Source organism: Cydia pomonella, chromosome 10 (assembly GCF_033807575.1).
Source record: "Cydia pomonella isolate Wapato2018A chromosome 10, ilCydPomo1, whole genome shotgun sequence".
In the NCBI taxonomy this organism is placed as follows: domain Eukaryota; kingdom Metazoa; phylum Arthropoda; class Insecta; order Lepidoptera; family Tortricidae; genus Cydia; species Cydia pomonella.
Window position 1 is genome coordinate 13,578,129 of NC_084712.1, and position 18,932 is coordinate 13,597,060.

Here is an 18,932-nt window from a genome sequence, read left to right on the forward strand (position 1 = left end):
TAACTAAGCTATAGACGCAACCATACAGAATCCATTACCATCAAATTAACTCTGCTACATCAAAATGTCTACAGGTCTTCTAGGATTATTTATTATTTGTTGGGTCTTCTTTATACATCATTTGCAAATGCATTGGCTTATATAATGAATAATGTGTTTGGGAATCATACGCCGTAAAATATAATTCCTGTGTCAATGGCTAACACGAGTACAGCGGAGTACTACAAGTCCAAGTATCCGCACCTGATGGAGGACGACTCGCTGATTTCGTAATCAAGTACGGACTGTAATATAATTTCCTGGTCTGCGCTAATGAACGTGTATTTTGTTTCATCTGCCGTCAGCAGCACGTAAAACGCGCGACGTAAAATCAACATTTCATTTGGCCCGAGTTCGCAGCGGACTTGGTAGCTCGTGCTTCAAATTTGTGTCAATTAATAATTTTTCCTCTTCGTTTCCGTCGCTGCAAATAGAAATATCCTTTCGCAGTAAGCTTATTAACTTAATTTTTCTCGTATCGCCTTTTTCTCTTACCGTTTTTGTGCTCCTAATTATGTGTACTTTACGTCAACACCAATTGTTTCAAACTCGGGCACTTATACAGTAATTTCTTTCACTGTCGGCCCGATTCGAAGAATGATTAAGACACGTTTACGACCTTGGAAAGATCTTTAAAAGATCGATAACTAAATATCTACGATATTTCTAACGTCAAAGTGACATTGGTTGCCCGAATCGAGCTGCTTCTGTATACGACATACAAACGATTTAGAATGAGAACTTATCTAAACCATAACGTATCGTTATCGTATCTCATTCTTCGAATCGAGCCGTGTGTTATTTTAAAATTTTAGTGATATTATTTTATGACAGGTAAGCAGTAATGTGAGATCTAATTGAACATCTTAACCGTATCAAGGTGCTTAGCCAACATGCCAATCGTTTACGCTCCGTAGCGAATGAAATATGAAAAAGTGATAGGGAGACGTTTCTCTGTCGATCAAGCGATTGTCACCTTGGCTAGGCACCCTGTAAAAATATGGAGAGCCATCATTTTATATCCATAATTCCATACACAGACATCAACGTGGCTTTTATGTCTTAAGTAAGTACTTTTTTGTAGGATTGTGATTTTGAATAGTCCCATACTATAACCTAAAATTTGTAAGTCTATTTTTTACTTTTTCATTACCTATATATTGCTAATAGTAATCACTTCATAATCGATTTATATAATTTTAGGTCGAATTTACAAATTCTTTAGAAACAAGGACGAATACGAGTAGAAACAGGAACAAAGTCCCAAACAACTGAACTCGTCAAAATACCTTTTGGACAAACTTCGACCTGTTAATTCAATTTAACTTATCTAAAAAGTATTTTTAAAAGCTTCCAAGGGGGAACGGAGATAACTTGATAAACCGTAAAATTAATGTAGAACTGAAGCAACTTTTTATTGAAAAAGGAATCACTTATAGGGAAAGGTGTCCATAACTGCACGAAATCCTCATAATTTTAGTTTCTACCTGAAACATACTTACGAAACTATTTATATTCGTACTGCGCTTAAAATATCCAAAAACGAACTGCTAACAAAAGCATTGGATATATTGATTTTCGTTTCTCTGTAATGTCTTTTCCAGGGATACCTATTTTCGTCCATTCTGTAGTACGGCGTCTAAAGTAGTAACATTATCCACGCTCTTTGGAAAACCGGCAATAATATATTATAACACAAGATAGGTTATAGGCGTTCCAAAATTGAAGCGCTTACCTTGTGACTAATTGTACAAGTTGCCTTTAGTTGCATCTAGGCAAGCGAAAAATGTGCAACGTGCTAACAAGCTCTCGCTTACCGAAAGAGACAAGCTCAATGCGAAAATTAATCAAAAATAACAGATTTCTTCGTAGGTATAGAAATAAATATGTAAGTATTTTTGTGCTCCTTATGTTTGAGTTTAACATATCTATAGTTATATAATATCATTGAATACCTGTTTCGTAGCTTTTTCGAATTACCTCTAACGTCAGACTGACACTGATAACATCCCAATTCCTATTACAGCCTCTAAAACTTATATAAATATTGATTGTAAGTATTAGAAAATAGCGTTTAAAAATGTTTTGTTTATTTTATTGGGTGTAAACAAGCCAGGAGCCCCGTATTGTCGGAGAGTCGTCTAGATAAATCGCCTGGCTACGTGTTGTGGAGAGCCGTTCGATGTATCACAGGCACGTATCCAATAGAACCGGTGCAGACATGTTGCGTGAGGCTATTTTCCCTTCTCACGACCTCATAAATCCTTACTTTATAAATTAGATAAGACGCTATACATTTCAGTTGAAGTGCCGAACAATGTTTCTAAGTGACCGCGCGGCACCCTTATTCATTGCCTATTTACTGAATTTAGCAAAATTGAATATGGAAAGATATTTTTTCTTGAAATAAACTATTTAAACGGATTATATCGCGTATAATTAATTAAAAATACATCCCAACCTTTCGAATTCGAATCCTTTATGACCAGTGATCGGAACTATGGGAGTAAAACTTTAACAAAACTTATCAAGCGGACGTAAAAAGAGTGCTTATAGCCTTAAACATATTCGAATATCTATGAATGTAAATATTTTTATGGCTGTAAGTACTATACTATTCCTATCCCTATGGACATGAATATTTTTAGGGCTGTATGCACTATTTTATGTCCGCTTAACAAGTTTTGTTAAAGTTTTACTCCCATAGTTCCGATCACTGTTTATGACAGCGTTTGTGCTCAAGGGGTGACTGAGAACCGAATATTCACCTTCGTCAAAATTACAATGTGTAAAACTAAATACATACGTATATATTTAAAAAAAAACTATATATTTGCAGGCTAGCAATATATACAAAATTGGTTTATAAAGCTAGTTACATTACAATTATTTTAAGTAACATTACTATACTGAGTCCACGCCGTTCAACACTATGGTCTCACAGACGTATGTCTTGCTTTTTATTATTAGAAGGACTACTGGGTCTCAATGTGGTAGACAAAAGCAATCTTTGCTATTAAAGTTCGGATATTTCTTAACCTTAATAGTCTCACGCAACATTCTGGGTATAGGTATATTGCTACTGGGCCTGTTGCCTGTAACAGTAGCACTAAACTAAAATGTAGGCTATATTCCTCAAACTGACGATGCAACATTTGTTAGGAGACTAAAAATAACTTGTTTTTTGATTTTTAATATGTTTACAGCGTGACAAGCAATTCAATTACATTGAAAATAATATTTAAGCGATGGAGCGTAGTATATTAGGTGATCGTAGAAGTGATCGGATCAGAAACACAGAACTACGCTCCAGAACTCGAGTTGTAGATGTAGAGGCTGGACATGTCTGCCGCATTCACCAGGAAAGGTGGGCCAAAATGGTTATATACTGAGTGGGACCCACGGAGCACCATAGACGGTGCAGGACGGGGTGCAGGCAGACCGAAAAGGAGGTGGCGGGATGACTTCTACCCAAAATGGTGGGAAAATGCCAACGACAGGGTCGAGTGGAAAAAACGAAGGGAGGCCTTTGCCCAGCAGTGGGACACTATAGTAGGCTAACAAAAATAAAAAATCTATAAGATTCATAATTTTTAAAAGCTTTTGAACAAACGTTTAATGGTATGAGGAGTCCTATCTATATTTTGATTATTTACTCGTGTTACAGGAAACACCCGTCATATAACCGCTATGGAGATGTAAAAAATTACGTTTCTTGCATCGCATATACATTGGGTATATATGTATTAGAGGTGGGCGTCGCGCCGGTAAGACTGCGACGCTTGAAAAATTCGCAGCGAGCGAGCTTGGTCAAATCTGCTGCTGGGGCGAATGTGTGCTGTGCATAAAGAACTGTCAGCAAAATGTCGTTTTAAGTGAATCAATTTTCATAAGTAAGAACTGCATAATTAGAAAAATAGGTCTAGTTTAGCATGAAGCACGAAAACAAATGACAAAATATATTCGTCGACCAAGTTTATTCAATGCAAGGTTTTACAGACTGCCAATCTGCAGCTTGTGATAATATTATTTGGAATGAAAATATCTAGAACGCTCGAATGTATAATTTTTAAAACCTTTTCGATAAAAAAAATTTTATCTTCTAGATCCCAGATTTTAAGGGTTAACAGAAATGGATTCGTTTTTAGATGAAGACAGTTAAACACCACTCGTGCGGCTTTTCTAGTGCATTTCATTAAGGAACATGTTAAATCTTGCGATTTGTCATGACCCTAAAGTATGAAAACTTCCGATGACTTACCAATTTGACTCACGACCAAGCACCTCAAACATAGCGCTTCGGACAATATTGAAGAGTCAGCAGATTTTGATTACTGCCAAGAATGCTCGAAATACATGGCAACACCAGATCCTATAGTAAATACTAGAAATCGTTATTTTTTCATCGGGTAATATGATGCGCGCCGGCGCAGTGCACCGCGCCGTCTTGTTTCAGCCGGCGCGCCGCCGCTGCCATTTTTTTAGTCGGCGCCCATCTCTAATATCTATACGGAATACCGCATATGTACTTAAACTTGCCTCCAGAATCAGGCGAACTAAATTTACATGTGATTGACAGATAAAATGATACCAGGTATTCCTGTAAAGGCAAAGAAAATATAGTCAAATTATATCGATAAGTAAGGTATTTCAATTATTACCCATGTGATAATTATAAAGGAGTCACAAGCGATTTCAATTTATGAATGTCACGGGAATACGCCTAATTTTGATGTTGGTATGCACGTTTGGGGGCAAGTAGCTTATTTCGAGAGCTCGGTTGTCATTGTGAATCTAAAATTGATATTATATATTAATTATAGATGAGATTGATGCATATTTAAATGCTGACCTGCTGCTGTTTGGGGACTGGACTGGGGTATGACAATCGAAGCAATCATCATCAAGCACGGAGACGATTTAATTTTTGCGTCCACACCACACAATGTAATTGAGAAATTAATCAGACTGTGCGAAAAATTGCTCCGTCTGGGTTGCCCTTAGTTGAATTTTGAGCCAAAAAATTGTTTTATTGCAATATATTTATCTAATATCCTTGCCTCTATTGCCGAGATATAAAATAAAAATTATGTATTAGGTCTACAACTACAACTTTAAAATTACATAATTTTCGAAATATATAACAACGAACATTTGTAAAATAACAAAAAAAAATACTTAGTTACAATTGAACTGACCGTTCAACAGTAGAGCCCATATCGGTGGCATATTCTCTAATTCTAACTTTTTTGAATATATCGATATGAACAGCACTGGCCAAACTGTGGTATTATTTGTACACATTGACTTGTCAATTTAGCTCGCCTGATTCTTGAGGCAACTGTAAGTGTAAAGTTACGATCGGGGGGGCAATTTATAAATTTCGAGCGCTCGATTAGAAAATCTGTCTTGTATTTCAAAAACAGCCAAATGCTATTTTTGAAATACAAGCAATAGAAATTGGACATCTAGTAGTAGGTATTGACCACTTGTTTTCAATTCTATGAGTAGAATTTATATGCCTAGTAGTGGAGATATATTGAAAGGAGGCACACGAGATCGAGCGCTCGAAATTTAGAAATCGGCCCCCAGGAAGGGTCAGAGCTACCTATGTATTTAGTCACTAAGTGCGGTAAATATGCTTAAGTCCGCGGTAATTCCTCGCTTAAGGAAGTCCCACTCTATGATCTGTTTGCATCCGACATCCTTCACTCAGAATAAGTGTTTGCTCAAGTGCGTTTCAAGATTATACAAAGATAAGGTTATCGATTAACTGTCGTGGCGCTCAAAACTTTGTTGAAAGTTGTTTTAGGGTGGTATTATACAACTTCAATCGATAGTTATTATACCTACCTACTACCTATAATGTTACAATGATTATATTTACGAAAGGAAACACCAGCAAATATTGTAGGTATTCATTTTGAACCTCTACGTAAACGATTCATATATTTTGGAAATGTAGTATAGTTAATACTACATTTCCAAAATATATGAATCGTTTACCTATTTTCTGTTTAGTATGAGTTTCGAGCTTTCTTTCATTTATTTTATACATACATTAAACTTATATGTACAAGGTGTAACAATAATAGCATGCTTCCACCGCTGATAAGGAAAAAGTAGAAGAAATAATTTTATGACGCGAGAAAAAAAGACTATGGGCCCTGTCGTCCAAGTCGGCCAACCCTCCATACAAACGCCAAATTATTTTTTTGCGTCAAAAAAATGTTTCTTCTACATTTCCTAATCAGAACACGATACTGAATATGCATTTAAACGGATCCCCACTATTTGTGTAACACCCTGTATATTTTCTGCTTAAAGGACTCTTACCATGAATCCAACAAATTTTTCATTGCCAATAAAACTACAATATCATATTTAGACACTCTTTTTACAAGTACCGCTTAAAGAAATTTACTCTTAATACAGTACAGACAGTATAGTAGCTCGCCGTTTAATGTACACTCTTCCAGTTGTACTTGCACTGCATATTGACCCCATAAATGTAAACTAAAGTTTTACGGCAAGCGGTTAGGAAGTAGGAGATCTATTAAATTATCGACAAGTTTGTGCGGACAAAACTTACAGGTACAAGTACTCGTTAAAATTATGTCTGTTACCAGACTAAATGCTGCCAACAATGCCAACATGAACTCATATAGTCGTCCTTTGCTCGCTGAAGACATTGATTGACTTCACAAACAAAAATGTTAACGTTCTAAACAAACAAGATCGAACTAACCAGAAGGTTTTAGCGCGTACAGACTTCTATCAATCACTGTTACTGGATCTTCAGTTTCTACATTAAATTGTTGTTGACCATTAATAATTCATTTTGATGATAAGTGACGCGCACATTGACTGTGATAAAAAACACAACAAATGTAAAAATCCATGAAGAATAAAAAAATATTGGGCAAGTGAAAATCTTTGCCCAATAATTAATTCCTGGGTGTGCATGCGATCAGAAGAGTCTTTACTACATAATTGCAAAATGCTGGCATTAAAAAAAAACGTAGCAGTACGAGTAAAAAAAAAGAATTTCAAACAAAAGCACGCCGACAGCGACAACCAGCCAACCTGTCCGCATGCGCACATCAAAGAAAATCGAGCGGACTATGTCACAAGCAAGCGCCACCAAAGCTTGAAAGAGTTATGAAAAAAACAAATGCTGGTAATGTATAGCTACCTAATTGGTTTACCACCGGCCACCCCCTACTGGTCTCTTTATGCGGTCCTAATAGGCCTTAGAAATTCTATTGTAACAATACAAATGATGATGACAGTTGCTTCGAAGAACTAGTGTGTTGAATTTATTTGAATGACCGATAAAATAAGTAGGTAATTAAACTGATTAAAAATGCGAAATATGTAATTTATACCTCTAAACACACAAACTCGTTATATTTTTTGCAATAAATGCGTTGTTTAAAATAAATAAATGGGGCAGTTCATCCGTTTGCAGGTACGTTCTTTTTTTCAATAATAAAGAGAGAGAAACAAAATGTTACATCCTTACCACATACTATAACGGCTATTTTAAACATCGATCGTTTTTGATCAGTAACATTCACTAAGTAATATAAACCTAAACTGCCATGGTACCATTACCTCGTATTTCTCATACAAAATTACTTGACTATTTGACCGTCATTCTGCAGAAAACGACCAAATTCATTATTTTATAAAATTGATACCTTTACTTTGTGAAGTTATTCGCTTTCTGCTTTGTAAAAAAGGAGTTGGTAGTTTTTTGCACATCATTTTGTACTTTTAGTACGAGCAGGTTATATATCCACCGCCACAAATATTACAAACACGGTTTTCAGTAACTAAAAACAAATTATGAATGGAATTTCTGAGACAAACCAAACGTAACTGCTTTTAGTACTAAAGAAGATAATGTATTTTTATAACAAACTAACAGAACAAGAAAGTTACCTATAGCTACAATTACACATTTTCTTTTATGACTTCGATACGTGGAAGGCAAGTAGGAAACTTTTGCGACATCGTCCATTTATTGGCTGAAATTCGATTAAATGAATCGTGTCAGGTCGTACGTATTACGTAATTCCAACGGAATGGTCAAATATTAGTGGAACGTGATCTCAATAAAGAATACGTGATTTGATTGAACTGTTGAAAAATTATCAAATACGTTAGGTACAGTATGTAAATTTTCCGTTTCTTACAAATACTGACCAGGGTGCCGATTTTTTTAATTTCGAGTGCTCGAATTCGTGTAATTCCCTTCAATTTATCTTCACTACTAGGCATTTAAATTCTACGAATATAATTGAAAACGAGTGGTACCACTAGATTCCCAATTTCTATTGCTCGTATATCTAAAATATCAATTCGCCGTTTTCCCCAGACTTTCGAGTGACGAATTCGAGCGGTCTAATTTCAAAGATCATCCCCCTGTGTTTGAATATATCACACATATTTTATGTACTACTCGTGTTTGAGAAAGGCACTGGGTGTATGCTAGTTGTTATCTCCTAGATTCAATCTATATTCTCCGAAAATGTATTAACTGAACAGAATAATTAAGGTGAATGGAAGCCAATTGATTCTCACTTATTCTTCCCTCGACGCACGCACTCGTCACTCGCATGTATCACAGAACGTATAGTAATTTTCTTAAGGCCCCATAGGTTCGTGTTCTTCTCTCACTCCCACTGACCATAAGCGTGAGCGAGATGGATCTGCGTGCTCGGGACCGCGGATATCATGTTTGTGAATTTTAATTTGTTTTAAGTTTTAATGTTTACCGCATTTTTAGAGTCAATTTAATTTTTTTAGTTTTTGTGCAAATTGTTACATAATTTTTAAAGTGCATTTTAGACCTTTGTTCGTGTTTTTTTTCTATCGAGCGAAAGTCAAAAATTCAAGATTCGAATCGACGAAGTCACTAAAAAAATCCTTAAGATTGCTAATTAAATTATTGCCAACTGTATTGTGATAAAAAAGCGGTACGATTTTCGAAAACTCCGCTCTCTGCACTTACCTACCTTATTAAGAATGCGATACGACTCAGCGGGATGAATAGTAGAACTATGACCGTCGCATGAAGTATTTTAAAACTAATGTTTAATTTTTACGAATACCAAGTTTCATTTTAGGCGAAATAAAAAATTGCCGAGATCAATTTGCCCAATCGGCTTAAAATTTGACAGTTTAAAAAACTTGCCTTCGAAACGTATTTGCGGCTCAAACTACCACTGTTTGAATTCCGTAACAATGTTTATTGATCAAAGGCTGACGTACTACGAGCAATCCCAACAAAGCTGATGGCGTTTGACTGTCATCAAAAAATAAAACGAAACGGTAACGCTTTTCGGAACTTTCATCCGCACGTTTTTAAATTTAGAATTGTGAGCCGGACTTTTTAAACGGCTACTGGCATCCTAAGCATTTATTAGACCAACCTATTTTTATTTGTAAACCGCTAATGGCTTAACGGAAATCTCACTGAACTAAATGGCAAGAGGAATCTGAGAAGAGTATTTTTTACTAGACTTAAATCGACCGGGATATAAACCGTGATTACCTTTTATATTGTTTCCGAGCTCCCGATATTTCGACACAGTTACATGCATCTTGTTCACGGGTAAGATGCATTTAACTGCGTTTCGCAACCGCTTTCCGGTACCTTAAAGAAACCTGACCTTATAGAGGTAAGCTAAGCTAAACAATTGCAGGTCTTGCAGCAGGTACTGGTTTTTACGAAAGCGTCTACCATCGAGCCGTCCAATCTAAATAGTAGGTTACTCTAGTTTCCTCGTGATGCTTTCTTCTACCGAAAAGAAACTGGTAAATATCAAAGTATATTTCGTGTATAAATTTCTAAAAACTTGAGAACTGGTCCCAATTCCAGAACTCCGAACACTGAAATAATTATTAAAAAAAATATATTCTAAGCGTTTTCTGCACTGTTCAAACCACACCAGAGGTGCTTGACACTGCCCTGGTTTAACAAAGCAAATCCAGTGGCTATAGGGGATCGTGGAAACAAAACAAATGAACGCAGAGGGGCCACCCCATACTATGCATGCAAAAAAACGTTAATTTAATAACATACTTATTCAGCCTTCATTCTAATATTCCAAGGGTATCTAGAAGAGCAGTAAAATACATAAGTAGTAAGCAAATTAAAGTTTTGCACATTATTTTTAACTAAAAACGGGACTTATCGGAGATCAAGTTCAAAAAACTCGCGCAGCTAGATGTCGATATCAACTTTAGACAGTCTTTCTCGGATTATATGTTATCTGCTGTTAAGTTTATTAGAATAGTAACTAGCCACTTAGTGATATTGCAATAAAAAATAAAAATGATGTAAGTTTGAAGGTGCAGTATTAGTTGAAGAGTAAAAATATCTGGCCCTGTATTATGTAAGTAATCTGTGACGTAGGCTCGTGGCGGCGGCGGTTGTGCCGCCCGTCGACTGAACACGCTGCGGCTAATAGCACATTAGAGCCATCTCGGCAGCGCAGCTTTAAATATTAACGCCTCAGGCCACCGCACAGCCTCCCTTAAAAAGACTTTTTATTTGTGGATAACGAGATCTCGCTCCTACTGCATAATGAGGTTTCTTATATCTCTGTAATGAGTTTCATACGGTTATTTATTAATGTTTTTAGAGCTAATAAAGGTGTGGCCGGAGTATTGAGAGATCGGGCTTTATAGCTATTTATGAGTTCCAGAGCTCTCAGGGGATATTCATCGTAAGCCACTCTGTTATGAGCCAGTAAATTCATCATAAAATACTCAGAGTAGATAATCTAGTACCTAATAGTTAACATTGTAGATGTAAATGAACAATACAATAAATAGAACGGTTGTCATATTTAAATTTGTGGTTAAATCATTCTAATTATTATTCCATTAAATTAGTAATCGTTTTAATAAAAGAAGCCCTGAATAAAAAAAATAAAGCCCAGCAACAAAAAAACTCGAAAAAAAAGCTTTGTATATACTCAACCCATTTACCATGAAATTAACGATACGAAGAGGTAAAACCATTCCAAATGTAAATCGTAACATATTCGCGTGATGCTCCCCGCACCGCCGAACGACAACCTCCATGCATATTTATGATTCAATATGCGAGCGCCACTCATTAGAACGTTTAATTTGACGCATGTTTGACGCATAAAATTCCTCTGAAGTATTTGCTAACATTACCTACTAATTACCGTTTCAATGGTAAAGCTCATGATCCATTGAGTAGGTTACAAATCGATGGGCGAGGACATTTCTCCAATACATACCAACATAGGTAATATAGGTAAACTTGGGATTAATTTCACGTTCGGGCATTGTACAGTCAGCATCAAAAGTAACGTATCAGACTATGCGTCAAAAGTATCTGCAATTCTCTAATAGCTTAATAAAAAGGGATATGTCTATATAATTATGTAGTTAGAACAAGACGTAGGATAAACTTAATAGGGAGACTCCCTCTGGTCGCATAACAACTTTTGTCATATTTTTAATTGTCATAACACTTTATGCATAAAATTGTATAACTAGGTTTTTGTCATAAAACTAAAAAAAAATTATAGTCATAAATTTAATACGCTTAAAATTTTAGGTTAGGTTCGTTAATTAATGCACAAAAAATATATGATAACTGACATATATGTCATCAAATATTATGGCTAAAAATGTATGACACAATATAATATGACTTTTCATTTGTGCGCAATGATTTTTTATTTATTTAGAAACAAACAGTCTTATACAAAAAGAGTAGATGCATAATGTTTTAATTTTAGACCTATAGTTTCCTAAATTTGTTATAGAATTTTACAATGAAAAACAGCGAGTAACTAATTAATAAATTACATTAAGATCAACAAGTGATACATAAGTGATGCTTATCCATATATAATAGTAATGATGATTATGATACAAGTTGTTATGCGTATCAAAGATATGACTTAAATTTTTTATGCAACCCAATATGGACCCCTTAATAGGGACACATGTTAAATTTTATAACGAAATCAAGTTAAATACCTATATAGAAAATGAGCAGTATATCACAATAAATTGGACACTTAAATAATATATGGAAATGATAAAAAATATAAGAACTCAAAGTTTTAAACAGTACGTTTTTTTAACTTCCTGAAAGTATAAAAATGATGGTACCATTCGATTTCTTAAATAAAACTAATGTACCGACTTGTCATACGACTGTTCAACTGTACGCTTAAGAAAGAGATTGACTATTTTAAAATTGTCTAAAAGATAATAAACATTTAATTACAAAATTTTGAAGGTCGTGGATTTTACTCTGAATTAATTATATCGCCTAACGAGGAACAACGTTGTTGTTGCTAACTTCATTTCGCTATCACGCTGACATTTTTTTCGAAGCAATTACGATCGTTATTAAACTTGTTTCCGATCCGTGATTTTACATTTCGCGAAACTTTTGCAATATCTCTCGTTCTTTACATATTCAGCAGTGAAATTTACGTGACAAACAATGCCCTATTAGGGGACAATGCGAATGTCTTTACATTGTTACATATAGAGGACGGTGCGGTGCGCGGCGGCGGGCTGGCGCGGGAGGCGCGGCGGCCGCACGTCACGCCGAGAGTCAAAGGGCGGCCGTCGACGGTCGGTGCTGATTTACGACGAGGACCTGTGGCTGGCCGTGTTTAAAATGAAAATTATACACGGCCCACGCTGCGAGGGCGCGACCTTTCTCCCGTAAAGTAACTAATTTATGAACTCACGATACTCCACTAGAGATGCCTGCGCTTCGCTCTTGAAATTTTAACCACCACCGCTGCTGTGAAGCTGTTGAATATTTAATACAAAGCTACACATCTTGAGTTTCGGTTAGATCGATAGGTACTTTTAGTTTTTAAAGTTTTGCAATGACATTCGCAGTTTTCGCACCTGGTACAACAATGAATCGTAGTGCCGTCTAAGTTGCCCTATTCGAGTTGGGTGTGTAGTTTTGCTTTGCTAACTGGAATGCTTCTACGTCATATTAAACTTGCTACAGAGATATCTCACAAGAAATTCAGCTAACAATCTGTTATATTTATTCTATTGCTACGAGTATAATGTCACTTACATAATAGGCTTTAGTACAATTAACTTAAATGAGATGCATGCCTATAGTGCATGTTTAGTAGTAAGTCAACACAAGTTGACCGTCCGTGCTGCGACCTCACTCCACATCACATACAGAATCCTTAATTAGATAACAATACCCACGGTCCCACATGGATACTATATACATTCGTAATATGTATAACGTCAGAGTCATATTAATACATTTACATACTTTATAAATATTTATTATTTAAGCTTCTACACAAAATACTTTTAGGTTCTGAGACGTTATCCAAGAGGTTAGATTCGCATCCCACTAACCCGGTGTTAACCGGTTACCAAGCGTCAAATTATACTGGTAACCATGGCAACACAAGTTTAACGTTTTATTATTCATGTACTCTTGTTACTTAATTTTCGTTAAGTTTTCGCTATATATAATTTACATTAAAAAATGTTGAAGCCAAGTAATTTTTGTAAGTAATGGGGTTTTTTTTACACTTGGCAGTTTCATGGATTAAAGATAAAGAATGTCTTATTACAAAATACACACGCCTTCAGAACTCTGTGTGTGTGCGCACTAGGAAGCGATTTAATGAGCACTTAAGAATTTTGTATTAAGAACTTAACTTTTAACAAGAAATCCTTAAGTCACATTACTGTGTAAAGGATGAATCTTTTCAAAAATCAATCATAACGAGTTAATAATTACGATACCTGTTACATATTTAGACGATTGTTTTCTTATTCGGCAAGTTTGAATTCAGAGTACATCAACACAATGTGTTCAGTACCCCTAGTGTAACTGTGATCGACATCATAACGTGACGAACGCGTTTGCGTTAAGTCTCATTTTGTATAGGATTTTAAGGTTCCAAAACGTCCCGCTTGGCGCGCTCTTTCGAAATCCAATACAAAATGAGACTAAACGCAAACGCGTACGTCACGTTTGGAAATCGAATTTATTTACACTAGGGGTACTGTTCTCAATATACCCACACAATTATTAATTTAATAACGGTCCAACGGTAGCAGTCGGAACCTGCCAGCTGGCCTAGGTAAGGGCGATTACCCCACACACTTCTGCGCCTGACCCGGAATTTTGATTAAGCGTTAACTAGATTACACTAAGGGTAAATTGAGACTGTTTCTTAAACTACTAAACAGTTAATAGTGTTTGCCAGAAACTTGCGAGTTTACTTATTTGCTCGCTGACATCGGCTATGAGAGTTATGGCGTAAGTTTCGCTATACTGGCTTCGCGTAATCTGAGGCCCTAAGCTATGCAAATTGCGATACAAATCTGCACACCGTTTACTGAACATGTTCGTGTCGTAGTTTTAATATGTATAATAGTTAACCCTTCCCTGAATATACTAAGAAGTTATGTTGTCCATAACAGTTTACAAAATTATTTTATTCATTAATAGTTTTTAGTTGTTTAGAAAAGTATCCGACTTGCAATAATTGAAACCAACTTTAGCCACGTTTTTTGAATAAATAGTTTACTTCAAACCGGCAGAAGGAAATTTCATTGTCTTATCCAAGAGTAACGTAGGTAAAAGCACATCTTCAAATTAGTACCAGTACCTAGCAAGTAAACTCCCATCCGCCTTGCTTCCCATATATAAATACTTAGCGCTCTACTAATACTAATTTGTTCAGTGTCTAAATATGTAACATTTTCAGCGTTGAACCTTGTATTGGTGCAACTAGAACAATCCATATAAGTTTTTTATCGTAAAATTGTACATATATCCCAGTTAGAGTTAGCCTTTTTCTTGAAAACATTTCTTAGTGATTCTCTGTGATGTGTACAATTTTAGCACTTCTTTTGCAAAATGAATATGAACTGCATATCTGCTAAGTTACCCCAGTATGTGACACCATACGCCAATAGAGAATATACGTTGCCGTAATACGCACTAATAACGATATCTTCAAAACACGTTTCAAATAATATAAATAATGCGTGGCATTGACTGGAAATTTTGCTATTAATCCCTTTATATGATATTTCCTGGATAATAGAGGATCTATTTATAAACCTAAGATACTTATGTTGTATATTTATTTTAGCTTAATTCCAGACTCCATCACATTCAAATTTGTCGGAATTGCCTTGTAGTTTCTGAATTGCTTAAGGTTAGTTTTACTTTTAAGTTTGTTGTTTCTATAACCAAGTAACAACTGACTTTATAGTTTTACTAAGATTTGTGCAAAAAGTGCAGTATATTGTTTAACCGGAAAATAAAATTGTTGCATAATTCATCGATAATATTAGGTAAAATATCCGGTGCGCTGTTTCTAAATCCCATACAAAATGACACTTAACGCAAACGCGTACTTGACATCACGTTATCGAATAAATTTACACTAGGGGTACAGAAGTATATTAAGTATAATGGTGTACAGCACTACAGCACCATCGATAGGCAAATCGGCTAATTATTTAATGTAAGTCTGTTGGTTTTTCAGGGATAATTATTTATCACGTGAACCGATTTCAACAAATTCGACCTAGTAACTAGTAGACTTTGAAAACATTTGTGTCCTGTTTTAGGCGTTTCTGGTTAACTTCCCACTTCATTTTCAGTGGATTTTGCCTAACTTGTTATCGCAACGTAGGCTGTAAATACATTACTCTATAAAACTATTAAAATTTACGTTATTACATATGATAACATTAACCCGAATGGCACATGGTGCTCAGTTTTTAATTCCCTTAAGTAACAGAGTGACGTGAACGTGTTGTTCTTTATTATGCCACCGACATCCAGATTATCAGTTTTCACATACATAATATAACATCATTGTATTGGCGCCAGCGAGACGCGCGATAACTAAATGACATCATTTATATCTCAGTCATCATTCTGATGTCAGTGTACTTTCGAATTAGCCTGCATATTTACAATGGCAGAGCTAGCCAAGGTAAAAGTTGGCTCATCAGAGAAAAATCACGAAAATAAGTGTAATTAGGGTTCCGTAGCCAAATGGCAAAAAACGGAACCCTTATAGATTCGTCATGTCCGTCTGTCTGTCCGATTATGTCACCGCCACTTTTTTCCGAAACTATAAGAGCTATACTGTTCAAACTTAGTGAGTAGATGTATTCTATGAACCGCATTAGGATGTTTACACAAAAATTTTGGGAGTTTCACTGAAACTCAAAAAATCTTTTTTCATCAAACCCATACGTGTGGGGTATCTATGGATAGGTCTTTAAAAATGATATTGAGGTTTCTAATATCATTTTTTTCTAAGCTGAATAGTTTGCGCGAGAGACACTTCCAAAGTGGTAAAATGTGTCCCCCCCCCCCCCCCCCCCGTAACTTTTAAAATAACAGAATGAAAAATCTAAAAAAAGTACATATATGATATACATTGCCATGCAAACTTCCACCGAAAATTGGTTTGAACGAGATCTAATAAGTAGTTTTTTTTAATACGTCATAAAATTAAAAAAAAATTTTTTTTCATCAAACCCATACGTGTGGGGTATTTATGGATAGGTCTTCAAAAATGATATTTAGGTTTCTAATATCATTTTTTTCTAAACTGAATAGTTTGCGCGAGAGACACTTCCAAAGTGAAAAAAATTGTGTCCCCCCCCCCCTGTAACTTCTAAAATAACAAAATGAAAAATCAAAAAAATATATATGATATACATTACCATGCAAACTTCCACCGAAAATTGGTTTGAACGAGATCTAGTAAGTAGTTTTTTTTAATACGTCATGAAATTAAAAAAAAAATTTTTTTTTTCATCTAACCCATACGTGTGGGGTATCTATGTCGTGGATAGGTATTCAAAAATGATATTCAGGTTCCTAATATAATTTTTTTTCTAAACTGAATAGTTTGCGCGAGACACTTCCAAAGTGAAAAAATGTGTGTCCCCCCCCCCCCCCTGTAACTTCAAAAATAACAGAATGAAAATCTAAAAAAATATATGATATACATTACCATGCAAACTTCCACCGAAAATTGGTTTGAACGAGATCTAGTAAGTAGTTTTTTTTTATACGTCATAAATGGTACGGAACCCTTCATGGGCGAGTCCGACTCGCACTTGGCCGCTTTTCATTTTTATAATATTTAGATAATATTAAAATCGCTCCTTCATAATATCCTAGCTTTAGGAACGCCGGACGTCTTAAGTCTAAATCAAAATATGGAATAACTAATTTGTCAATTTGTCATGTCTTAAGTCTAAATCAAAATATGGAATATTAACCTGTGATGCACAAAACATAAGTGATATGGAGACTGCCGCTATTTTTACCAAAACCTTCCTTTACCTATGCTAAATAAATGCAAGTTCAAATGCTGAATTGATTAAATTTTATAATGTTTAAACATTTAACCAAGAATAAAGCTTAGTCGAGAAAATCGCTGAATGTATCTTAGCCGATATCTAGTGTGTAGTTGTTTCTCATGCGGTTATCGGCCGACTTAGGCTTTCAAAGATATTATCACCAGCTCGTGAGCTGATACACTCGACCCAGTTCGAAAAACACTTTCAAAGCACACTTTTGTTCTTAAATAAAACTGAGGTAAAGCTCCAGTCAGATGAAACAAAGTACTTGAGTCACATGTCTGTGTTCGGGTTAGAAAGTAGGTCGTAAAAAGGAGTTTAAACGGAGGTAGGCGCATTCCATAGCCGGGAACTAGAGTTGTTATTCCGGAACGCAAGCGAATTGGACGCTCAGGTTAACCTCTTTTTTTTTGTTCTCTCTATCTCGAGGTTACAGTACTATGGTTTTCCCTTTGTGTTCGATTGGCCTACACTAAGCAAGCAATGGGAATACACGACAAGGTAGGAATGGTGTAAATCAGCGCGTCCATAAGTCAGTTGAGTGTCCGTAAACTGAATATTTATGACGCAGCCTCGGTGCGATGTACCTACATTAAACACGCCACGAAGACTTGCGTCAAAACGATTTTGCATATTTTAGTCTGGGCACCTACTTAATATACTGCAAGTTAGGAACGGAGATCACTTGTGGCATCTGGGTCACCTTTGGAAATTTCCGCACTAACTCAATGTTGCATATTGATGACGTTTCCTTTCGAGTGCCACAAACATGAATAGGAAACCAAAAGGGCTGCCATTCAGGACGTAAATCCATAGGTACGAGTAAGCGACCGTCGCCTCGCAACATCAGAGTTGCAAAAAATCACTCTGATTGTCATTTTACGAGTTGTCATTAGAACAAATCAAATTTCAAGTCGTTCGATAGTCGAGTCGAGAGTCGATCTTTGTAATCTTATTATGAAACGATTTTCAACCAGAAGCATGCATTTCAATTATCAGATTTTTTCAACCAGTAATGTCACTGTTGACGGCGGACTGATCAAATCCATAACTATTTCATAACAAGAAATTACTATCTGAATAGGCCTCCTTCGCTCGATTTATCAGTGTAGTGAGAGTAATTTCAGTGTCTTAAAACACATTTCTAAATGATTTTACTAACCTTTTTCCATTGTTACGTGTACGTTTCGATGTTACGTTAGTTTCTACCGGAATGGGTTGGGATTGTAAATAAAACAAGTACAAAATTTACCCCGTTAAAGTTTAAAGGATCGGTAATGTCAGCAGAGTGATAGATGTAAGTTCACTCGTTTTGCTCTAATAGCGGGAAACAGCGGGTGGGAGCTGTTGAACGATGTATGTATTTTGTTTTTCAATTGTTACTCATTCAATGGACACGAGATGTCCTTGTTAAAGTTGTTCATTGTTGTAACTTTGCAGAAGTAAGCGTTTACGTGCACCAAGTTTATCTTAATTGTTCA